This window comes from Nicotiana tabacum, chromosome 10 (assembly GCF_000715075.1).
Source record: "Nicotiana tabacum cultivar K326 chromosome 10, ASM71507v2, whole genome shotgun sequence".
NCBI lineage: Eukaryota > Viridiplantae > Streptophyta > Magnoliopsida > Solanales > Solanaceae > Nicotiana > Nicotiana tabacum.
The window spans coordinates 58,068,246-58,095,120 of NC_134089.1; positions in this window are offsets into that span (position 1 = coordinate 58,068,246).

Consider the following 26,875-nt stretch of genomic DNA (forward strand, 5'->3'; position numbering starts at 1 on the left):
GCACTATTCAGATATTGGAGGACATATTGTGGGCATGCTCTATGGATTTTAGGGGTCACTGGGACCAGTTTTTACCTCTAGCAAAGTTCGCCTACAACAACAACTATCAACCGAGTATCTGGCTGGCTCCATACGAGGCCTTCTTTGGGAGGTGATGTCGTTCGTCGATTGGTTGGTTTAAGATGGAGGCTAGGTTGTTGGGCATTAATTTGGTCCATGATGCTTTGGAGAATATTAAGGAGATTCAGGAGCAACTTCGTACAACTCAATCAAGGTAAAAGAGTTATGCGAAGCGGAAGGATCAAGATGTGGCTTACATAGTGGGTGAGAAGGTTCTTCTCCGAGTGTCTCCAATGAAGGGTGTGATGCGATTTAGAAAGAAAGGCAAGTTGAGCTCGAGGCTTATTGGACCGTTTGAGATCTTGGAAAGAGTTGGGAAGGTTGCTTACATGCTTGCATTGTCTCCTAGCCTAGCAGGGGTACATCTGGTATTTCACATATCCATGCTTCGAAAGTACCATGAGGTCAAGTCACATGTTTTGGACTTCAACATGGTGCAACTTGATGAGAAATTGACCTATGAGGAAGAGCCGATGGATATTCTAGACGTAAGTTGAGATCTAAGAGTTTTCCTTCTGTGAAAGTGCGATGGAGAGGTTAGTTGACCAAGGAGGCTACGTGAGAGTCCAAGTCCGATATGCGGAGTAGATACCCCCACCTTTTTACCAGTCCAGGTACTATTCTATGTCCATTCGAGGACGAACATTTCTTTTGGAGGTGGAGAATGTGACGACCCGATAGGTCATTTTGAGTAATAACCTTGATTTCTATGTTCGAGACATCTCGTAGCTTCATTTAATGTTTATTGATTTGCATGCGTGGTCCGTGTCGCTTTTCGGAAAGCCTTTATGTGAAATTTTAAAGCTAAAGTGATATTTGACTTGAAATGAGGCTAGAGTTGGTAAATGACCTCGTATCTATATTTTGATGATTTTGGTATGTTTGTACTATGTTTTTGGACTTGTAAGCATTTTTTGTTGGGGTTCCCGGGTGGCTTGATCATAGGCTAAAAACTCGTATTTAAGTCGTTGTAACAACACTTTAATTATTGTATTTTACAAAAGTTTGAGCTTAAATGATAATGAATTGTACTAAATTCATGTTTTATGCCTTGCAGAAAGCTAATCCGACTTAAGAAATAAATTTGGGATGAATTTGATTGATTTGGAGCTTTGAAGTCTGAGTAAAAGCTAAATAAATCAAGTCGGGATCGTGTTCGGGGGTCGCAAAGCAAGCCCGGATAGCAAAAGAAATGAAAAATAAGCAGCGCAAAATTTTGCACTGCCGCGCCGCGGAGGGCATCGCGTGGGGCGCCGTGGTAGTGCAAAAATCTGTGCTGCATTGTTTTGCTCCGTTAAAATGCATTCTGCCTATGTCCAATCCATGTACGCGCCGTAGGGTGCACCGCGGGGGGCGCCGCGGATGTGAAAAAATCGCAGAATTACTCTATTTCGGTCTAAAAAGGGCATAATTGTCAAAACCTCTTCACACACGATTAAAAAGAGAAAAGCATCCATTATTGACGGACCAGACCTGTTTTGAGAGAGAAAGAGACGAGGAGATCCATTTTGGAGGATCAAAATCAAGAGGAGACAACACTTTGGAGCAAGGATTAAAAGAGTTTTTCTAAACTTTCTTCTAGTATCTACTTATTTGATGTTTATGACTTATATTGTTGATGTTTGTATAATTATGAGTGGCTAAAAAACCCAAATATTCTGGGGTTATGGGTGTTAGATGATTATGTTGTTTGAAGCTTAGATTGATGATCTTGAAATTATCGTTAAGGGTTGTTTATTTGATTCTACTGTTAATTATTTTATTGCATAGCTAACAGTAAAATACTATTTACAAATATTGAGTTAAACTTGAAAAAAAAATTCTTGATTGCATATAGAATCAAATAGAGCAAGATCTGGATCCTGGGCATCGGGTGAAAGATTCGCGATTAAGATAGAACTATACTTAATTGCCTTGGTTGGTTGAGAAATAGGATTTGTAAATGCATTTGAGTTAATATTAATACCATAGAAATATAGGTATTAATTTAACTTGAATAGGCGCATAAGAAATCGACAGATTCTTATGGGTATTATTAACCTTATAATCAATAACCCAGATAATTCAATAAATCATTTTTAAGCTAAAAACATAGCATGATCTCTAGCAAGCCCATAACCCTGGAATATCTCCTTTATTAATTGTTAAAAGAAAAATTCATAAGTGGCATAGTAACTTTGCGTTGTATTATTATTTTTCTACTAGTTAAATTGTAAATTGGTTATTTATGTATTTTGTGATGAATTAGCTTGAATCGATAATTGTTTGAGTTTGCATTAGTCGTTAAGTTAATGTCTCGTGGGAACGATACTCTACTTATTACTATATTACTTGAAGATCGCGTACACTTGCGTGAGTGTTTTGGTCGCAACAAGTTTTTGGTGCCGTTGCCGGGGACTTGGAAATTAGCTACCTGACTAAGTTAAGCTTTTATCAGCTATTGGTTTAAGTATTAATTTTCAGTTCACTTTGTTTGTGTCATGCAGGCTCTTCTCTTGAATGTACAGGAGTAGAAGCACAAGCAATCTCTTCCCTCTTGATCCTGAAATTGAAAGAACACTTCATAGAGAGAGGAAGGAGTTGGAAGCTAGTACAAAACAGAAAGAGAGTTGGACATTTTAGTTCAACCACAACCAACAATGATGGCAGGTAATGGAGGGCATCCGGTGATAGAAGCTGCAAGGCCAAATCTTGCTAATATGACTCAGGCTACTGTGAAGCCTGATATCAATGGTCACTTTGAGCTTAAATAGTACATTGTACAACTGATTCAGTCCACTGGGCAATATGTAGGTCTATCTCATGAAGACCCGCAGAGGCTCATTCAGAATTTTTTAGAAATCACGGATACTTACAACTATCCAAATCTTTCCAAGGACTATGTCAGGCTAACCTTGTTTCCTTTTTCATTGTTGGGGGAAGCTAAAGAATGGTTGCAGAAGGAGCCTGCTAATTCAATCCATACTTGGTATGATTTAGCAAAGAAATTTTTAATCAAGTTTTTCCCCACTAAAAAGACAAAGTCTTTGCGGAGCCAGATTCTTGGGTTTCAACAACGGGATGGTGAGACTCTTCGCCAAGCTTAGGAAAGATACAAGAAACTACTCCGAGACTGTCCATATCATTGTCAAACTGATGAGGTATTGGGCCATACTTTTGTTGATGGATTAGATGAGACTTCAAAGATGAATCTTGATTCAGCTTGTGGAGGTAGTTGCATGGTGAGACCATATAGTGAAATAAAACTTCTGCTAAACAACTTCACTAATGATCATAATTGGAAAGGTGAGGAAGAACCAAGGAGAGCAATGAAACAGAAAGCAGCAGGGGTACTTGAACTTGATGATTTTTCAGCCATGAGAGCAGATATAGCAAAATTGGTAAATCAAATGAATAGAATGACAATGAACCAGACACAACAAATGCAACATGTTCAACAAATGTTGATTTGTTGTGAAATGTGTGGTGACAATCACACAAGTGACATGTGCCCAACGAATCCTGAATCTATTTATTAGGTGAGACAACAAAGTAGAGGTCCGATGAACCAACAGGCATAATATGGGAACACTTACAATGCAAATTGGAGAAATTATCCTAATTTCTCTTGGGGTGGAAATCAATCAAATCAGAATCAATATAGACCCCAAGGAAATTTTAATCAATCTCAAAGGCATCCCCAGCAGGTAGAAGAAAGTACAAATGATTTGTTGAAGAAATTGTTGCATGACAATCAACAACTCAGAACTGATTTCAAAAATCTTGAAAGGAAAATGGGACAGCTAGCTGCAAATCAAAACACTAGACCTGCAGGTGCTCTTCCAAGTGATACAGAGAAAAATCCGCAAGTTAGTGCAATTACACTTAGAACTGGAAGGGAACTAGAAGAAGTTCTAAAGAAGAGAAAAGACAAGCATATACCTGAGGGTGAATTTATTCCCAAAGCAACACAGGAAGCAAAGAAAGATGATACAGTTTCAGCGCCTGTGAATGTTCCAAGGCCACCACCACCTTTTCCACAAAGATTGCAGAAAAAGAATGATGATCGCATGTTCAACAAATTTCTCTCTATGTTGAGTCAGATTCAATTGAATATTCCGTTGGTAGATGTGATTCGTGATATTCCAAAGTATGCCAAGTACATAAAAGATATTGTGGCTAACAAGAGGAGATTGACTGAATTTGAAACAGTTGCACTTACTGAGGAGTGCACTTCAAGGGTCCAAAATAAGCTTCCTCAAAAGCTTAAGGATCCTGGCAGCTTTACTATCCCTGTGAGAATAGGCAATGTTGATGTAGGCCATGCACTTTGTGATTTGGGAGCAAGCATAAATTTGATGCCATTGTCCTTGTACAAAAAATTGGGTTTGGGAGCTCCAAAACCCACCACTGTGATGTTGCAAATAGCAGACAAGTCATAGCTTACCCGAAAGGGGTGATTGAAGATGTGCTGCTGAAAATTGGGAAATTCATTTTCCCGGCTGATTTCATTATCTTAGATTTTGAAGCAGATGAAAAAGTTCCTATTATATTGGGAAGACCTCTCTTGGCTACAGGTGATGCTATAATTAAAGTAAGAGAGGGAAAAATGATCATGAGAGTTGACAATGAGGAAACTATTTTTAATGTATACAAAGCAATTCAACTTCCTCGCCATTATGAAGAATTGTCTATGATATCTATCATGGAGATGGATGAGCAACTTATTGCCCCAAGTGTATATTTGAAGGATTCTTTAGAGAAAGAAATTGTGTTGTTCGAGAGTTTGGAGATTAATGATGAGGTTGAAGAGATGAAGCATATTTTGAATGCATCATGTGAATATATGAAAGGTTTACTTCCCTTTGAACATCTGAACAGACCAAATGGTCCTCCTCCGAAGCCATCAATTGAAAAAGCTCCAAAATTGGAACTAAAGCCTTTACCTTCTCACCTTCATTATGCTTATTTGGGTAGTTCTGATACGTTACCTGCTATTATTTCTTCTGACTTATCTGAATTGCAGGAAGAAAAGTTGCTGAGAGTACTACGTGAGCATAAAAGAGCAATTGGGTGGATAATGTCTGACATAAGAGGTATTAGTCCAGCTTTTTGCATGCATAAAATTCTCATGGAGGAAGGACACAAGCCGAGCATAGAACAACAATGCCACCTAAATCCCAACATGAAAGAAGTGGTAAGAAAAGAAGTGATTAAATGGCTTGATGCAGGTATTGTATTTCCAATCTCTGATAGCAAACGGGTAAGTCCAGTCCAATGTGTTCTAAAGAAAAGAGGAATGACCGTAGTGACAAATTAAAACAATGATCTGATTCCCATTAGAACTGTTACTGGGAGGAGGATTTGTATAGATTTTAGAAAATTGAATAATGCCACCCGAAAAGACCATTTTCCTCTCCCCTTTATTGACCAATTGCTTGATAGATTAGCTGGGCAAGAATACTACTATTTTTTTGATGGTTACTCGGGATATAATCAGATTGTTATAGCCCTAGAGGACCAGGAGAAGACAACATTTACATGTCCCTATGGGACATATGCATTTAAAAAAATGCCATTTGGTCTTTGCAATGCACCTGCGACTTTTCAAAGGTGTATGATGACTATTTTTACTGATATGGTTGAAAGATTTGTGGAAGTATTTATGGATGATTTTTCTGTATTTGGATGTTCTTTTGATAAATGTTTAATGAATCTTGACAAGGTACTTGCTAGGTGCGAAGAAATAAATGTGGTACTAAATTGGGAAAAATGTCATTTCATGGTAAGAGAAGGCATAGTCCTAGGGCATAAAGTGTCCAAGAATGGATTACAGGTAGATAAAGCAAAGGTGGAAGCAATTGAAAAATTACCTTCACCGACATTAGTTAGAGGCATTCACAGTTTCTTGGGCCATGCAGGTTTTTATCGTCGTTTCATTAAAGATTTTTCAAAAATTTCATCTTTTTTGTGCAGGCTTCTTGAGAAAATACATCCTTCAAGTTTGATGATGCTTGTCTGAAAGCATTTGATGAGCTGAAAAGAAGATTAGTTACTGCACCAATTATCATTGCTCCAGATTGGAAACTTCCATTTGAGTTGATGTGTGATGCAAGTGATATAGCAATTGGAGCTGTTTTGGGGCAGCGGAAGGAGAAAATCCTTTACTCCATTCATTATGCGAGCATAACTCTTAATCCAGCTCAAATGAATTACACTGTTACTGAAAAAGAGTTGCTCGTAGTAGTATGGGCATTTGATAAGTTAAGGTTCTATCTAGTGGGAACCAAAGTCATAGTTTACACAGATCACTCAGCTATCAGGTATTTATTTGCAAAGAAAGATACCAAGCCAAGGTTAATCCGATGGGTTCTTCTTTTGCAGGAATTTGATTTGGAGATTCGGGATCGAAAAGGGACAGAGAATCAGGTTGCAGATCACTTATCCAGGCTGGAAAATCGAGGCCATGTCACAGAAGGAGAATCAATCAAAGAAACATTTCCTGACGAACATTTGCTAGCCATCACTTCAGATGAAACCCCGTGGTATGCTGATTATGTGAATTTCATTGCAAGTGGGGTGACTCCACCAGAATTCACAGCTGATCATAGAAGAAGATTCTTACATGACGTGAGATTCTACATGTGGGACGAGCCTTTTCTATACAAGCAATGCGCAGATCAATTGGTAAGAAGGTGTGTCCCTGAGGAGGAGATGAATGCAATATTGCATGATTGTCATTCTTCTCTTTATGGAGGTCATCGTGGTGGAGACAGAACTGCACAAAAGGTTCTGCAATCAGGTTTTTACTAGCCAAAATTGTTTAAAGATGCACATGCTTTTGTTAAAAATTGTGACAGGTGTCAAAGAACAGGTACAATCACGAAGAGGAACGAAATGCCTTTGCAAAACATTTTGGCAGTAGAGCTATTTGATGTCTGGGGAATTGATTTCATGGGATCATTTCCATATTCTAATGGGCATAGATACATTTTGGTTGCAGTCGATTATGTGTCTAAGTGGGTTGAGGCCATTGCTCTTCTTACTAATGATGCAAAGGTAGTGGTAAGTTTCGTAAAGAAGCACATTTTCACACGCTTTGGAACTCCAAGGGTGTTGATAAGTGATGGAGGAACACACTTTTGCAACAAATTGTTGAAAAATGTTCTAGCAAAATATGGGGTAAGACACAAGGTTGCTACTGCATACCACCCTCAAACGAGTGGTCAAGGTGACATGTCAAACAGGGAGGTAAAATAGATTTTGGAGAAAACAGTGAGTGCAAATAGGAAGGACTGGTCCGGTAAGTTAGAAGATGCATTGTGGGCTTACCGAACTGCATACAAGACTCCAATAGGTACTTCTCCATACAGGTTGGTTTATGGAAAGGCATGTCATTTGCCTGTTGAGCTAGAACACAAAGCTTATTGGGCAATCAAAAAGCTAAATATATATGGACTTAGCCGGTGAAAAAAGACTGCTACAACTCAATGAACTTGATGAGTTTCGGTTGCATGCTTATGAAAATGCCAAATTATATAAAAAAAATACCAAGAGGTGGCATGACAAGCACATCCAACATCGTGAGTTTGACCCGGGTCAAGAAGTTCTCTTGTTTAATTCAAGGCTAAAGCTTTTTCCTGGAAAGCTTAAGTCCCGTTGGGCAGGCTCTTTCGTTGTGGTAAGTGTGACTCCTCATGGAACAGTTGAATTGTGGGACATAAATTCAAGTGGTACATTCTTGGTGAATGGGCAGAGAGTAAAACACTATTGGGGTGGTGATATTAAACGTCACAAGACCTCGGTAGATTTGGTTGATGCATGATGAAGTGTTGAGTCGTGCCGCGACGTTAAATTATGCGCTTGTTGGGAGGCAACCCAATGACTAACATCACTAACTTTTAATTGTAGTTTAGAAATATTAGATTTTAGATGTATAATGTTTTTAGTTAGGTGCAAGCATAAATTTGGCATAAAATCAATGTACAATGATAGAGGGGGTAAATTGTGAGCTAAAAAAATCGAAAAATGGGCTAACTCTGTGAAAATTTAGCCTGCCGCATTGCATGGGGCGTCGTACCACACACCGCACCAGGCAAAATTGCACAGATGAGGCAGAATACAAATTTTTCAGAGCAGCTAGAAAAAATGGCCTACCGCGCAGCGGGGGGCGCCGTAGCAGGCCATTCTCGTATAAAAAAAAATAAATTATTTCCTTAAATCCGAACCCCCTTCCCTTATTTCATTATTTCACTCCCCAAACTCTCTTCTTCTCAAACACTAAACTCAAAAATCTCATCCAAACAAATTCACTCAAACATCATCCACAAATCCTTCTTCTTCTTGCAAGGTAAGTAGTCTCTTCTCTCTTTTCCTTCAAACTAGTAGTATTTCATTTGTTTATTTCCTTCTATTTTCAAGTATATTTGCATAAACCTTAGCAAGAATTGTGTTCATAATTTTCTTTTAGTTTCTTTTGTTAATATTGTTAAAAATAGTATTAGAAACTTAGAATGTATATTCTTTTTGTGGTTATGGAGGATTTGAAGGTGTGTTGAGGTGAAATGAGTTGAGTTTCTTATTGAAGATTGTTAAGAAGTGTACTAATCCGAAAATGCATATAAGAAAGTGAAAAATTGTGTATTGAATATTATTGTGAAAACGTGGTAATGTTATAGTTGTGATGAGAGGCATATTGGTGTTGTTGATATGGTGATTATACCTCTTTTGAAGTTAAAATTTTAAGAATAAAAGACATGCTTACAATGCGTTTGTTAAAATGTCTAAGTGACATAAAATTGAGTAATGTTGCAAATTGAGAAACAAATTGCATTGTGAGATGTTATTATTGATAACAACTATAACATTAGGCCAAGCCATGATTTTTCGCTTTTTTATGTAAAAATGAAATGTAAGATTCATGCTAATGTGCCTATGTAGTATATTTTTTTTTACAATAATTTTGAATTTTGTAAAATAGACTAATTTCTTTTTATGTTTATGTTTAATAATAATCTAGCTTAATTTTGTTTAATATTTATGTTCATTCTTAGTATTAATCTAGCTTAGTTTTTGATTTTTATTTTATTTTTAATTATTGCAATTGTCTCTGATATTGGGGAGGTCGATAAGCATTATACCATTCTAATTGAAGAACAGGGTAGTCTGAATCCCTGTTACATGTTAAGTGTCAACATGATGATACCATAAGTGTGGGGTATTTACTCTACTTGCTCTTAAAATAATTTTGTGTATCATTAACTAATATATCATGTTGTGTAGGTATAATGTCTCGGCGCCCAAGCAAAAGATCAAACGCTGGCCTATCTGAGGCTGCATCTACTAGCCGACGTAGAGGGTAGAAGGGCACCACCTCCGGCACCAGTGGAGGAGGAAGAGAAACACTTTGACCTTGAAGCAGATGAGGTGCCAGAGTTCAAATATGGCATCAGGGCTATTCCAGCCCATACAATACAATGGTTCCAATCCTTTGTCCCTACTGTGCCACCAACCCCAGAAGTTGCCATAGATGAAGCAAAGCTTGCCCGTAAATATAATGCCATATATACTAACATTCGAGCTTTGGGTTTTGAAGGGTTGTTTCGCCAAGGTGATAGTGGGAACATCAACTTGGTAAAAGAATTTTATGCCAATTGGCAACCAGGCGGTGATTTAGATTCCATATATCAAGTCAGGGTCAGAAATAGAGTGATCCCATTTTCGTCAAAGGTCATAAATCAAATAATGGGTTTTACTGAACATTCACATAAGCTATTCCAAAGGTTCGTGCGTAGACCAGATTACCCAGACATCCGCAGACAGCTATGTCGTGAAGATTCCTTTGCCTTGTGGACTAGAGATATAAATGAGTATCACAAGGAAATGAAAAAAGGAACATTCCAGCATCCTGTACGAGTCATTTTGAAGATAATAAATGCCAAAATATGCCAACACAAAGTGATACAGACGTATCAAAACTAAAGGTTTGCTTGATTTATGCATTTTTAACAGGAATGTAGGTGGATCTTGGGAAAATTATGTTGGAACACATGTCAAAGGTGAGACCTTTTCGGGGACGCCGCCTACACTATCCGAATATGATTACTCGGTTATTGCGGCCGCACTTCATTGAAGAAGAGTATCACTATGATCGGCGGATAGAAGTAACATATCCTATCAAGGCGCTTGATGTCACGACTGTGATAGATCCTCCTGTAGCTGCACTTAACCCCAATCAAAGGTTTGTCCGGGTGGAAGAGACTTTGCAGATATTATTTGCCGACCTGCGCCTTCGCGCTTCTAGATGGGAAGTGAACTTGGAAGAGTTGCAACAAAATCACCCTTTATCTCCTTTCACACAACAGTGGTTAGGAATGGCTCAGCATGGACAAATCCCACCGGATGAAGTGTGAACTCTATTCCCTCAGATGATGAGGAATATTTGCGCACCTTTGAGGATGACGATGCTTAGGCCAATGGCCTCAGGGAGTCTTTTCTAATCTATTTTTGATCTTTTTTGCATTAGGGACAATGCAAGTTTTTCAGTGTGGGGTGATTTGCTCCTATTGTAATGTACTTACTTTAGTATTTTTCGTATTTATGGTTGTTTGATTGTGTTTAGACTGTTAAACTTTTTTGGTTTGGTAGACTATACCGTTCGTAGGTAGTAGTGGTACTAATTTCGATTTTGTTTCCCTATGATGGATTTTCTTGAGGGAAATAAAGTTCAAATTTGATTTTTTTGCATTTTATTTCAGTTTAGTGTATGCTAGTTTTGGTTTAATTTAAAAATTTCCCCTTGGTTTTTCTTTATGCCACGATTCTTTTCCAAGGGTGTATTTGAACCAGGTATAGAATAATTTTTTTTTCAATTGAATAAAAAGTTCCTAACTTACAGAGTTAATCTCCTCAAATGCACATGCTTTAGAAGTGGTATGTACCTTATTTGTGATGCTCAATCTCAGTTCTTGATTCTAAAGTAAGTGCCTTAAATTGTGTATTTATAACTATGCTTAACTGCTTTGACTAGAGAGTCGAGAAAGATCCAATCTTGAATGAGTTGTGTGCCAATGTGTGAGTGAGGTTGTTGAAATATTCTGTGCATAACAGTTGATATCTAGAACTTGCCCTCAAGTGTTTTGCAAAGCGAAATAGTAGCATTATTCAGTTTAGGAGATGATATAGGCATTTCTTTGTTGAACCAGTTTGATAATTATCTCCACCTAATTGTATATATCTTAGTCAAACCTTTTGAGCTGTTAATCCTATTTCTTTGGCATCCGCATTATAAACCTTACCAATTTATGTAAATATATCAGTTGTTTGAACCTCTATCTCTTATGAGCACTTAGTCTTGTTTTAATATTGTTAAAGTTGAGAAGAGATTTGTTGGTTTATTGAAAGAGTTTAATTAAAAATATTGAAGGAGTTTAATTTAAAAAAAAGAGTGAAGAATAATTCATATATGTGTATATATGTATATATATAGGGGTGAATTTTCAGTAGTAACATTCCCTAACTTATGGTGCTTAAAGAAAAAGGGATTTGTTGTTAGTATGAAAAATCTCAAAAAGGTTGGAGATGGTTTAACATAAGAGTAATGCTGAAATTGTGAAATGAAATGGTGTATATATGAAGTGCTCAAAGAGATGTAGCTACTACATTCTATATTTATCACACCCTTCCTCAGCCTGCATTACAACCAATTAAAGTCCTATTTTATCCTTGATTGAATAAGCTCAATTAGTAGAGTATTACACTAGGGGAAAACATATGGTATGTCATCTGTTGCACATGAATTTCAATTCTGAGAGTGAGTTGATTCTTCCTATTTTGAGTTCCTAAATATTTGTAAATACTATGTTGAGAGGAACTAGTCTATATTAGTTGTGGGAGAGCACATGATTTGTGAAAGCAAGGAAATGTTTTGACCTTTGTGTTAGAGTAAGTGAGCAAATTATGAAAATGCGTGGCACTTGTGAGTCATGTCTTGAGGATTGAACTATTATGAATTGGTACTTAAGTGTTGGCATGTGTTGTTAGAGAAATTGTTTGATAAAAAGGTCGTCCTTATGAGAAATATAGGTCAATTGCTCGAGGAAGAACAATGGTTTAAGTGTGGGGTGTTGATCATAGGCTAAAAACTCGTATTTTAGTCGTTGTAACAACACTTTAATTATTGCATTTTATAAAAGTCTAAGCTTAAATGATAATGAATTGTACTAAATTCATGTTTTATGCCTTGCAGGAAGCTAATCCGACTTAAGAAATAAATTTGGGATGAATTTGATTTATTTGGGTCATTGAAGTCTGAGTAAAAGCTAAATAAATCAAGTCGGGATCGTGTTCGGGGGCTGCAAAGCAAGCCCGGATAACAAAATAAATAAAAAAATGAAGCAACGCAAAATTTTGCACTTGCGCGCCGTGGCAGTGCAAAAATCTGCGTTGCATTGTTTTGCTCCGTTAAAATGCATTTTGCCTCTGTCCAATCCATGTATGCGCCGTGGGGTGCGCCGCGGAGGGCGCTGCGGACGTGTAAAAATCACAGAATTACTATATTTCGGTCTAAAAAGGGCATAATTGTCAAATCCCCTTCACACACGATTAAAAAGAGAAAAGCATCCATTATTGACAGACCAGACCTGTTTTGAGAGAGAAAGAGATGAGGAGATCCATCTTGGAGGATCAAAATCAAGAGGAGACAACACTTTGGAGCAAAGATTAAAAAAGTTTTTCTAAACTTTTTTCTAGTATCTATTTATTTGATATTTATGACTTATATTGTTGATGTTTGTATAATTATGAGTGGATAAAAACCCAAATATTCTGGGGTTATGGGTGTTGGATGATTATGTTGTTTGAAGCTTAGATTGATGATCTTGAAATTATCGTTAAGGGTTGTTTATTTGATTCCGCTGTTAATTATTTTACTGCGTAAGCTAAGAGTGAAATACTATTTACGAATTTTGAATTAAACTTGAAAAAGGAAATTCTTGATTGCATATAGAATCAAATAGAGCAAGATCTGGATCCTGGGCATCGGGTGAAAGATTCGCGATTAAGATAGAACTATACTTAATTGCCTTGTTTGGTTGAGAAATAGGATTTGTAAATGCATTTGAGTTAATATTAATACCATTGAAATATAGGTATTAATTTAACTTGAATAGGCGCATAAGAAATCGATAGATTCTTATGGGTATTATTAACCCTATAATCTATAACACAGATAAGTCAATAAATCATTTTTAAGCTAAAAACGCAGCATGATCTCTAGCAAGCCCATAACCCCGGTATATCTCCTTTATTAATTGTTAAAAGAAAAATTCATAAGTGGCGTAGTAACTTTGCGTTGTATTATTGTTTGTCTACTAGTTAAATTGTAAATTGGTTATTTATGTATTTTGTGATGAATTAGCTTGAATCGATAATTGTTTGAGTTTGCATCATTTGTTAAGTTAATCACATGTCCTCTGGGAACGATACTCTACTTATTACTATATTACTTGAAGATCGCGTACACTTGCGTGAGTGTTTTGGTCGCAACATGGCCCAAGCGCGTTTCGTAGCATTATGTGAAAGATTGTGAAAATGAATTTTTAAGTTGGAATTTAGAGTTTTGGTGATCGATTATTATTATTTGATGTAGTTTTGATGATTTGAGGTAGCGATCAAGTTTTAAGTATATTAATACACTTGTGTGCATGTTCGGATTAGAGCTCAAGGGGATCGGATGAGTTGTGGAAAGGATATGAAAGTTGGTGTAACATACGGTGCAACTGGATTGAAGGTCTCGCAAATGCAAAGACGTGCTTGCAAATGCAAGCTTCATGTTTGCGTAGTCAGGCTCGAATTTGCGGAACTTGGGTTGGGATTGATGACCTCGCAAAATGCAAAGTCAGGATTGCATTTGCGAGTGAAGGGTTCCACTTTTGCGATCAAATAGTCACTTTTGTGACCGGGGGACTGGAATAGAAGGCTTCACAAATGCGAAGCTAGGGACGCATTTGCGATTGGAGTGGCTTCACAAATGCAAAGCTTTTGGTTGCAAATGCAACATCAGGGGCTGGACAGCTATTCGCTTTTGAGAACATCGCAATTGCAAACAAGAGTTTGCAATTACGACGTCTGCAACTGAGTAAAAGAGGGGAAAATCGGGACTTAACACCATTTCTCAATCCTAAACACTCTAGAGATAATTGTTTGAAGAATGTTTTCTCCCCAATTTCATTGGTAAGCAACTCTAATTCATCTTCCATCAATTCCCCACTAATTTTCATGAATTTTTAACATCAAATATATGAATTTCATGGTAGAAATTATAGGTTTTTGTTAGAATTTAGGGATTTTATTAAATTGAGATTTAGATCTCATATTGTGGTTGGATTTTGAAACAAATCACATATCCAGGATCGGGGGTGAATGGGTAATCAAAATTTGATCCAATTCTCGGATTTTGATCAAGTAAGCCCGGGGCTGACTTTTTTTTTAAAATGATCAAAAGTGAACCTTTTTCATTCGTGGGTAGTTTCTAAAGATTATTTTTGATTGTTTAGTTTATAATTGGCTAGATGCAATTGGTTTGGAGGCTTGTTCGAAAAGTAAAGTCATGATTGATTATTGATTTGGTTGCTGAAAGAGGTAAGTATCGTAGTTAACCTTGACTTGAGGAAAATAGGACTTGATTGGTATATTTGTTGCTTGATTTCATGTGTGGGGATGGTGTATGTGCAAGATGATAAGTGTACATACGTTTTCATGGGTTAAGCATGCAGGGTGGGTCTTTAACTGTGTATTTTAGCTATATCATATCTTCTTTTACTCTGTGCTACTACTCATATCATGCCTTCATTGTTACTTTCCATTATTTGTTAAATACGAGTCTTATTTGTTACATGCCCTCTATTTCTAATTGATCCGTGCATCCATGTGTTTACTTGTTGTCCGTTTCCATTTGTTCTATGCCGTTAATTGTCTATTTGCCTTTACTTGCTTCTATTTCGCTCCTATTGATTATATTGGTTTGCCGTTGAGTATTTACTTGCTTTAATTCCTTTCTCTTATGCTGAGAGCTATACCGTAGTTGTTGTAGTCTTGATATTATTGTTCGGGAACGAGTTGAAGACCACAACAGATATTGGTATTATTGTTTCGAATTGTGTTGTGCGCTGAAAACCACAATGCTTTGGTACTATTATGAGATGTGTGGATCGGATTGCGCACCGCAACGGAGTAGACATGTTATGATTGTTCTTGTCTGTTGGTTCTATAATCGTGTGCTGTGAATTTGAGCATAGGCGATAATCTTGGGCTCTCTATTATGTATTTTATGTTCCGATTTTCAAATTAAATCTTGTTCCTCTATTCTCTATACTTGCAGCACTTATACTCATACACGTTTATAGTGAGTGCCTTATTGTAGTCTCATCACTACTTTGTCAAGGTTAGGCTCGGCACTTACTGAGTACATAAGGTCGGTTGTACTCATACTATACTTCTCTACTTCTTGTGCAGATTCTAGTGTTGGTCCCAGCGGAGCCTAGTGGAGTCTTGCTAAGACTATTCTTACTCGGAGACTTTAGGTAGAGCTGCATTGCGTTCGCAGACCCTGAAGTCTCCTTCTTATCTTTTGTACTATTTATTTAATTCAAATAGTTGTATTTTCATTTCAAACATTGGTTTTAGTATTTTTAGTAGCTCATGCACTTATGACACCTAATTCTGGGATTAGATTAGACAACGTATTTGGAGTTATTATATTTATTTTGAAGATCTACAGCTTTACCTTCTTATTATTTTGCTTTTAAATTGTTGAAAACGAATATTGTGTAGTTAATGTTAGCTTGCGGCTCTAGAGCCAAAAGCGTCTCGAACACTCGGGGACTGACGTCAAAAAACTCGAAGTCGTATGACCTCCGGGTCAGAAGCTTCGAACTGGTAAGCCCTCAACGAGGCAATGTCAAGGTTACAAAAATGGCTCCAGAAGCCAAGAACATCCCGAACACTTGGGGATTGGCATCAAAAACTTGAAACCGTATGACCCCCGGGTCGGAAGCTTCAAGCTCGTAAGCCCTTAATGAGGCAACGTCAAGTCTACAAAAACGGCTCCAGAGCCAAGAAAACTTTCAATGTCTCGGGGAATGCCAAGGCCGTAAGACCCCATACGGGCAACCTCGACCCCGTAAGACCTTTATAAGGCAACACCAAAAACTGTAAGACCTCAAGCCAGGCATGAACCATACTTGTACCAAGTGAGCAAAATTGTAAGACCTCAAGCAAGGCATAAACCATACTTGTACCAATAACACTTGATAACACTTGATAAGAAAGTGATGCCTACTTTATCTCTTTCGAGAGATCGAAGCTCCTGGCATGGATCTCCTTGAGGGTTTCCCTCCGAGATTTACACCTAACATACTCTTTGCTCCTACTCTCCTAGTCGAGAGCTCCCCTCAGCTCAGCACGAGCGTCGACATTGTCCTTCAAATAGACGACCACTTTCTTATCAACCTTAGTTCGGATCGCTTCGGCTTCAGCCCGGGCATCCACAACTTTAGCCTTCATCTTCAGAAGCTCAGACTCGAGCCTTGAAATCATGTCCGTTTGGACCAAGCTGTTCTCATGAGCATTGCGATGTTGCACTTCGAGGGCGGAAGCCTTGGCCAAAACATCCTTCTTAGCCGCTACCTAGGTTTGTCCACCCGAGCCTTTAGCTCATCACGCTCGCACTTGGCTTGAACAACTTCAATCCAAAGGTGTTCCAGGTCCTCTGTCTTTTTCTGCAACTGAAGTATACAAAACATTAGCCTCAGAAGATAGAAGAAGAAACACGCACTCCCTTGAAACAAAATTACATGCTCCTCGAGGTAGCTTTCATAGTTCAAACTTCAACTTGCCTCATACCACAAGTGTGCCAATTCGTCTTCCCTTTCATCGCAAAGAAGCTTGAGGGATTTCTCCCCATCCACGGCTTTTCGCAGCCTGGTCTCACAACGAAGCAAAACTCGATAAGAGAGTAAAAATTGCAAAAACTATAAAACCAATACAATCGGCCAAAACTCACCTCAGAGTAGAGCTGCTAAGCTTCCTCAAAAGTTGAGCACATATCTACTGGTCTGGCTCCATCAACCCTAGTATAACCGCTCCCGGTTGGGATACGATCGCTCGATATATGCGACCCTTGCTTAGAACATCCCTCGAAGTGCCTTCGACGGGAGAATAAGTCGGCGACAGAGAACCCTCATTCCTCGAGGTACCTTCGGCAAGAAAAAAAGATGACAATGGAGGAGGGATCGTTTTTCTAAAACCAGAGATCTCGGGCACAGTAGGCTCGACCGATACACCCTCTCTGAGCCTCCGGGCTGGACTCGTCTTACTATAATCACCGTCGCCCTGCGAAATACCTTTCTGCTTATTATTATTATCCCTCGGCCCCAAAGCTAATGATCCTTCTCCCTCTCCGAGAGGGCACGATCTCGCCTAAAAAAACTCCCCAATGCCTACGATGACAGAGTTAGTACGCATAAAAAGAAAGTGTCTTTCAAAAAAGGAGCAAATCACATAGCACATACCGTGGTGTTTTGCCTCCCATCTACCCTTAGACAAGGCTCTCCACTTACGCTCATTGTAAGTTGAGTGGGTCGCCAACTTCCAAGCCCAATCCGTCTGGTCAGGGACCTCGTACGACATCCATGGAATTGCTGCAGAAAGGGAAAGAAAGGAGCATATACGGAGCCCGCCTCCGCCATAAGCAAAACAACGAAGGCACAAGTGTACCACTTATGTGTTAAATTCCATTCCTCAGGAAATGGCAAAAACTCCACAGGGATAATATCAACAGTCCGTACTCGGAAGAATCGGCTTATCCATCCCCAATCCCCATTTTCTTCATCATCGACAACGAAAGGCGTGGTAGATCGGCATCATAGGGTTAGCAGACCTCGGTGGTGAAAAGGTTGGTATAGCCTGATGAGATGGCTAAGGGTGAACTTAAGCCCTGCTTCTTCCATAAAGAACCTCATCATCAATACTATCCTCCAAAATGACGGATAAACCTGTGTCAAGGTAACCTGATACTTTCGACAGAAGTCGAGCGCGACCCTATCAAGGGGGCCCAACGTAAAGGGGTACATATATACATTCAAAAACCCCTCGACATGATCCATGATACTCTCTTCTGGGGAAGGTACCCGCAGTACTACCTTTTCCCCCCATCCACAATCTTTCCTCACTAACTCAAGGTGCCCCTCTCCTATTAGAGAAATAATATTCGAGGCATACTCCTAATGACCCCGAACATTGGGAGATTTTTCTAACGGAAAGTCCCCCCTCGAAATAAAATGTCCCGAGGTTGGCTCGCCTGGCACAAGCAGCGCACCACCAACCAGGCTAGAACCAGAGGTGGAACTCCCTTCTCCTTACTGAGTGGACCCTGGCGTAGCAGCCATAACTGTGGTATAACTAGGGAATTGTGATGACATCCAAATCTACTACTAAAAAGTAAATGGACACGGTCGCATGCAATATAATTTACCCAACAATGAGTCGGGGTCGAATCCCACAGAGAACAATATGTAGGCGATTAGGAATGTAAGAGAATTATCCTTGTTATGCAATGTCAAATACTAAGAATTGATTTGAGAAAAGATTTATACCTAAATGCAGAAATATAAACTAACCTAGAAAGCAAGTAAAATGATCAGTGGCTACAAGTATGGATGCATTGGGAATTACACTAAGGTAACGATCCAATGTATTTCATGATTTTACAAATATGAGCGAGTTTATGTTAATTAGCCACGAGTAATAATTCTATATTAACTTCTTCCAAAGACTAACAAGACTTCCTAATTGAATTATCCCTAAAACAATTAAGAGATTAAGCACACCCGGAATGGCTACAAGTAGTTCAATCCTATCCCTAGGTAGAATCTATAAAATGAAGGTTAACGCCTCAAGTTCTTATTAATTAATCTTTCCCAATCCCAAATTATCTTTTTCGAAATTAATTCGGAGTTAATGGGAGAGTCCTAGGGTTAGATAATCCCTTTGGAAACATTAAATAATAAGAATAATTAAAGAAACAATAACTCACTTCATAAATAAATGAAAATCATTCAATACATAAGCACAACAAGATATTTAATCCACTCTTTAACTATGAATATTTTCATAAACAAGATTCAAGTATTGGAAATAAATACTACACACTTAAATATTCAATACAAAGCAAGGAAATGAAGAAATAAACATAAATGGGTAAGAAATCCTTAACCACAAGCTTGAAATCTTCAAAACCCAAGTGTATGTGCAAACCTTAGATTCCAAAACTTGTTCTCTCTAGTTCTAAGAACTGAAAATAAGCCAAAGATTGTCAAAATATATGCTAGGTTGAGTATTTATGGGTTTGGAAATGAGAACATGTGAAATGCCTGAATTGCCCAGATCTGATGCCCTTTGACTGCACCTGCAGATACCTTATCGTAGAAGCAGGAAGTTGTAGGATGTCCGACACCGCAAATGCGGGCTCCCAAAACGCATATGCACTACCATAAAAGCGAAAAATTACTCGCAGATGCGATTCCTGGCAAAAGGCCAAGCTCCATAGATACGTTTCAACTCCCGCAGATGCGGGGTCGCTTCTGCGACCACTCTTCCGCAGATGCGGAATCACAGGAGAGTTTTGCATTGTTTTCACCCTTTTTTGCTCAATTTCACATCACTTCAATTCAATTCAAATCACTTCATAGCATCATTTACCTGAAAATCTAACAAAACACACCATAAACGACCTCATATTATAGTTAAAGGACATAAAAGCTAAAGAAAAGAGACTAGAATGAGTGGTAAAACCGCCACTCATCAAATTGGAGCGGGAATTTGAGCAAGGGCTTCAAAATTGAAATAGCGAAGGACCTAATGCAGGAAAGAAGAACTCTATGAAGGAGGATAACTAATCAGAATAGCGGAATCCTCAAATGAGGGAAGACAACCCTATATATAGAGAAAGCGGTGACTGTCCACCTGCCTCAAAGGCTAATTAAAAATGTTGGATAAGTCATTTTTTCTTTGGGAAGACATACCAGCGGGATTGCCTCGGTCATTTCATAACCATGTCATGCAATTAACACTACCGTACGACATTTTGGGGATCAAATACACCCACATCAACAAGCCTCGAGATGGTACCCAATCTCGAGGATCTCTGTCAAAGAGAAGATAGGCTCTAAGGAGCCATTAATATCATTATAAGCCTCGAGATGGTACTCGATCTTGAGGACCTCTGTCAAGAAGAAGATAGGCTCTAAAGAGCCATTGATATCATTACAAGCCTCGAGATGGTACCCGATATCAAGGACCTATGTCAAGAAGAAGATAGGCTCTAAGGAGCTATTGATATCATTACCAGCCTCGAGATGGTACCCGATCTCGAGGACCTCTGTCAAAAAGAAGATAAGCTCTAGAAATCTACTCATATGGTCCTAGCCTCAAGGTGGTACCATACCTCGGGGATTTCTACTATCGCAAATGCAAGTCATTTACCCGATCCTCTGGCCTTCGAGCTAACTGAGCCCGAGCCAATTTGCACTCAAAAACTACTAATAAAGCCTTAGGGCTATTTCTCGCCTTCGGATCAAGTTAAACGCCCTCTCGGTTACTTTAATCCAGGGGCTATCCGAGTCCAGGCGTACCCTTATTTGGGATCTATCTATAGCGCCTTAAGGCTATCGCTGCTTTAAGTTCAAAACAAGTTTTAAGGTCGCCCGAGCTTGAGCGAACTCTCACTCGGGGACTGCCTTCAAAGCCTAAGGGCTATCTTTATTCCCAGGTGTCCGAGCAAGTTCCCCCTCGAGGACTATCGACGGGGTCTGAAAGGCTATGTTTTGTTCTAAAAATTCAAGGCCCTGCTCTCACTCAACTCGAAGTCGGGGGTCCCGGCGGCCTAAGCTTGTATCAATTCAATTCGGTCTCAGTTCGAGGAACGACAAAGGGCTTGACGGGATATCATATTAACCAATCAGGAACCGAGGAAACACCTACACCCAGGCCCGATATTTGGACCGATCGGTAGAGTCATGCACTCAGATTCTTCACAAACGGAAATAAAAGGAAATCTAACATAAATCAGGTACAAAATTGAAGAAACACTTTTTAATTAGTAAACGATGATTACAAAAGCCTACGAAGAGTCCTTACACATTATTACAAAAGCCCACGAAGGGTCCTTACATAGAAACAAAGAAGCAAAAAATAAAATAAAATATATCTAATAGCTACAAGCCTAATCTGATCTCGGGGGTACATCCTCGGGGTTAGTATCTTCGAGAACCATTTCCTCAGGGGCCTTATCTCGGTTTTTCAAACGGTATCTTCAAGATTGAAGAAGAAGCAGAAAAAGATGAAGAAGTGGCTGGGTGAAAAATCTGGCGAGTATGGGTCTCGCCAACGCTACTGTTGTGAAGCCACTTCTTGAGACGTTGTATTGATGCAGGATGCAACAATTAGTAGATGGCACCACGTCACTCCAAGGAATGCAAAAGGAGTGAAGCGCCGCACCGGGTAGTTAAGAGAGATGAGTAGAGGTTCATAGTTCACATATCCTTCAATGCGAAGATAATTTGAGATTTCTCTCTCATTATTTTGGGCCAACAACAACAACAACAACGACAAACCAGTGCAATCCCACTCAGTAGGGGAAAGCTTTGGGAAAGGGCCATGGCATAGCTGATAAGAACACTGCCATGTGACCTTATGGCCATGGGCTTCAAACATGGGAAATAGTGCTGGGTGAGGACGAAAAGAAGAAAGGAGTAAAAGGCTGTTGAAGAACGTTTGAATGAAGTTTTGGTTCAAGAAAGCTTCTATTTATAGAAAGGGTGGCAGCGTAATCGACGACACAATCAATGTCTTTGGAAAATGTATCGACAGGCACAATCAATGCCTGTTGGGAGACGGATTGGCGGCGATACTATCGCCTTGAGAAAGTAAACCGGTGCTACATTAAATGTTCTAAGGAAAGACGTATCGATGGGACATCTCAGTCATTGCAAAATCTGACGTCATAAGCATGGCATCATCACAAGAGGCTTGAGGAGATCGGTGTCAAAATTGTTTCTTATCATTTTAATCTAAGAAATGCGGGGACTATCTATATACGGTAAAAATTGGTGGTCCAATTTTATGACCATTAAGGCACATCGTAAAGACTGGCCCCCAGAAGGCTCAAAGCTTAGCTTGGGGTTTCGACCCCAAGGTTCTCAATGGTCGACCTTGAGGCAGTGCAACTCAGCGTCTACAGTGGTTCGATATGAGGTTTTCAAGGTACGTGACCAGAGCTGACAAAGTCTATTTGGCTAGTTCAAGCCCGTACCATGGCACTAAATGGCTGTACCAACCATATATCTTGGTAATAAATGCATTTGTACTATTTTAGGATTCCCCCCATATATAAAGGGGACCCTTGTCTTTTTGTAACCAGATATATTACACACAACATTCAATACAAGAATATTCTCTCTGCTCTCTAACTTTGACTCACTGTCTTAATACTTACATTTATTGGTTATATTCGTTGTGTTCTATCTATTGTTCTTCATTTTACTGCTCATTATTTGTCATAAAGAACCGCAATCAAATTTGTTATAACTGGTAATCCTCCGTCGACTGCCCTTAGTCGGGCATCCGACTCGACCTCGAGGCCCCGTATATGCAAGCTCGAGGCCCGATTTCCAGCTATTTGGTTTGATTATTACACTTTCTACAAGCTATTATCTTATTCTTTCTAATCTTTCGCTTAGCATCTATTGCCTAACAACTAGCATAAAAACAGATCACATATTTTTAGAACCACAAAATCAAATCTAATTGTTATTACCATTTTCAAGGTAAATAGAAAACATCCCACACCATAGGTGCAACATCACCACAAATTGTCGGATCTCAACTAATAACGAATACTCAACATCGTGTACGAACAAGTAGGAGGGAATTAAAGATATAGGATTCAAGCCGAGATAAAATCACACAATAAGAAATACAGAAAGGAAATTTTCTAACATCCCAAGCCTCTTAGAGATAAGAGCAGGTGCCTCTGTACGGATCCACAAGCCTTTACTAGATCTGCTTGTTATTTGTGAGACCTATATGAATCTAGAGTTCTCGATACCAGCTTGCCACGACCAAAAATCCCACCTCATCCGTGATGGCGCCTAGTCGTACTTGCTAAGCAAACCAACTAACAATCAACAGAATAAAGTCCAATTTCCTTAACTAATAGAGTTAATCATAATAAAAGCAAGAATAATCTCAAAGTAGAAAAATAAATTGGAGGTAAATAAGAACGGGGACTCTATGTGTTGCAGATCAAAAGAGTATGGTAGTTCACCACGATAGCACACTCCTACTTAGCTCAAAGGGTACCGCAATACCAGCCTTAGAACTTGCACAAAAATGTGTATAAGCATAGTATGAGTATACCACAGCCGATACCCAGTAAGTATCATGTGAGGCCCCATGAAAATTTCCACTATAAACCCGAAAGTTCGTAGTGGCAATTAGGAATATGTGTTAGAGATGCATAAAATTCTTCGTGGCGATCTTGCTCGCCGTGGTTCAGACCCTTTAGAACTGGTCTATACATTAAAAAGTCAAAGAATAATATTTTCCAGAAAAGTGCCATTTTTGCGGTCCACTATGCGGTCGCATAATAGGAATGCGGACCGCATAATCGCCGCAGAGTGAAGCAGTGTGTTGGCCAAATTGATGTCAACTATGTGGCCAATTATGCGATTGCATAATCGATATGCGGGCCGCAAAGTTTTGCATAATTCCCTTGGGATTTTGTAAGGGGCAGTTCTGTGGTGCACTATGCGACCGCAGAATAGGTATGAGGACTGCATTTCTGCCTCATACCCAGGCAGTGTGTTCAGGTATTGGGGAGCATTTTTGCGGTCCATTATGCGGGCCACATGTCCACTATTTGCGATCGCAGATCCGAGTCGGGCTCCAGTTTTCTAAATTTTAAACCCTGCCCCTTGTCGTTATATCCTGTGCAATAGCTCATTTTTAGCATATTTCCTGACATGTTTAGAGTGAGAGAGAGAGAGGGGTCTAAGAGGGGAAGTGCTTCCCATCAAAATTACTCCATGAATCCTTGGTAAATCATTAAAGATAATCAAGTGAGGGACCTAAACCCTCATCCCAAGAGATTGAAGTGCGAACACTCCGGAACGTTATAGAATTAAGGAAAAGCTCAGTTGAGGTATGTATGGCTAAAACCCCGTCTTTTAGAAATTGAGCTTCATCGGCGTTTGTGTGAATATGGTAAGATTAAAGCTGAATTGTTGCATTGCTTGTTATTTTACATGAATTGATGCCATAACCGTATATGCGTGAGAAATGTGCCTCAACATGATCAACGTGTTGTCTTGATAACTTGAAGAGGGAAAGGATATGAATTATGTATTGAAATGCTTGGACTTTAAATTGAAATTGAAGCTGCGTATGTTCCGCCACCCATGTGAAGTATCCTTTATGCCTACAATTTTAATTGCTCTTGTGTGCACTTATTATCCTAAATTACAAATCTAACATTGAATGGGGGAACGATGTAAAATTGCGGCCTAGTGCCAAGGATAATGTGTTAAGTTGTGGCCCCAAGTGCGTATGAAGCGATATATGTGAAACGAAGTGATTAATGCGAAGGGAACAATGCTTTGGAAAGGCGGCCTAGCCGATCGGGCCAAGGTCGGACTCCGCTTAAGATAGCGGTGGTATTGTGAATAAATTCTGGAAAGGAAGATGAGATCTTGATTGAAATATATGCCTCAAATGAGGCAACCTAGCCGATCGGGTCGAGATCGGACTCCGCTCAAGATAGCGGTGGTATTGTGAACAATGATGAATGGTGTGAAATGCCCCAAACTAAAAGCTATGTAAAAATGATATGGTGATCGTTTAAAGTTTTGAGTTATAATTGTGATTTCTTATTCTTATGTGAAAGTTCTTTCTAACTAGATGGTGTTTAGTTATACATACTAGTACTATTCCATGGTACTAATGTCCCCTTTGCCGGGGGTGATACATTTTTAAATGAATATAGGTGGCTCAATTGCAGATAGTGCGTATCACGCATAACGGAGTACCTTCTTCTTGAAGTCTTTGTGAGCCCCTTTCTCCTTCAATGGGTTATATTGCACATCTTTTGTTGTAGACTTCTACTTTTGAGGTATAGCCGGGACATTGTTGCCGGCATTGTCATAACTTGTCTTTCATCCTTAGAGGCTCCGTAGGCATATGTGTGGGTTATGTACGGCCGTTGGATGGGTCTACGAACTATTATGTAATTCAAATTCTTGCTTTTCTAAAGTGTATTTGTATGGAATCTTGGAACTTATCGATGGTTTAATGTTGTGATTTAAAATGATCAACATTGTAAGATGCACTCTCTTTCCTCGTCTAAATAAATGAATGAAAGCATGCTCTCCTTATTTGTATCGAGTTGGGTAAGAAGTGTTTGATATGGCTTGCTCAGTTGGGTTTGCTCGATTGAGCGTCGGTCGCGCCTCCTGAGGTTGGGGAGTGATATATCAAGTCACCTCGAAGAAGTAATGGCTAGGCTAGATGTATCCGAATACTTACATCACAGAAATAATAACAAGCATGTAGCTGAAATAGTTAATATACTCATGATCAACAAGTATCAAGACGTAAAACACTCGAAATACCTAAAACATGCTTCTCCAATTCAACAGATAATCATAATACTGCTCAAATATGGCAAGTAAGGCTGGCATGCTTCAATCAACAGAGTCGAGGCTCCCAAAGTAGCATGTATACATAGCATGCAATAGCTAACATTTAAATAAATGCCTCTGAATGAATCAAGAATATGAATGCATGCTCAAATTGGTACAAGATCCATGTACCCCGATACAAGATCCATGTACCACGATACAAAATCTATGTTCGATCTGGTACAAAATCCATGTACCAACCACGCTCACACGACCCAAAGTAACATGAGTAATCACCTGAATATGGAGGGACGATACCAAATCCAAGTGCAAAGAGGAGCATAATAGCATCACTCATAAATCAAATATCCACTTATATATTGAGTGCCATAACTGTATCTCATCTACACACTTTACCTTTCATTACAAAATCACCAGTCCAAATCAAGTATCCTTATTCAAATACATGCATATGTTCAAGAATTACAAATAAAAGTGCATGAGGACTTCATAAAAATCATACGGATATGTGCTCATGAAATTTCCGGGATAGTTTCAACCACAAGTTGCATCAAAACCTCGCTCTAGCCCTCCAATCATACAAAACCAAGACAAATATCATTCAAGGAAGTCAAACACCGCTATAGAAAGCGATTCCAATACAAAAAGATTCAATATTTGACGAATTACCAAAAAGTCAACCTAGACCTGCGTGCCCGAAATCTGAAATCAATACTAAAATCTGATGACCCATAACCCGTCGAGTCCAAATGTCACGACCTCAAATCTCACCAAAGCCATGACGACGCCTAACACTACTTTCTAAGTAAGCCAACATTCAATTAACAACATTAAACTCAAATAATAGAATTAAACAGTCTCAACAACTGGATAATCATAAATAACGGAAGCCAATAACATTAATACAACTAAAACCATCCTACAATCAGGTGTCACTGAGTATATGAACACTATAGAATCTTTGAATACATATTCTGATAAAAAATATATAACTGTCTGAATGATAGAACAATAATAATATA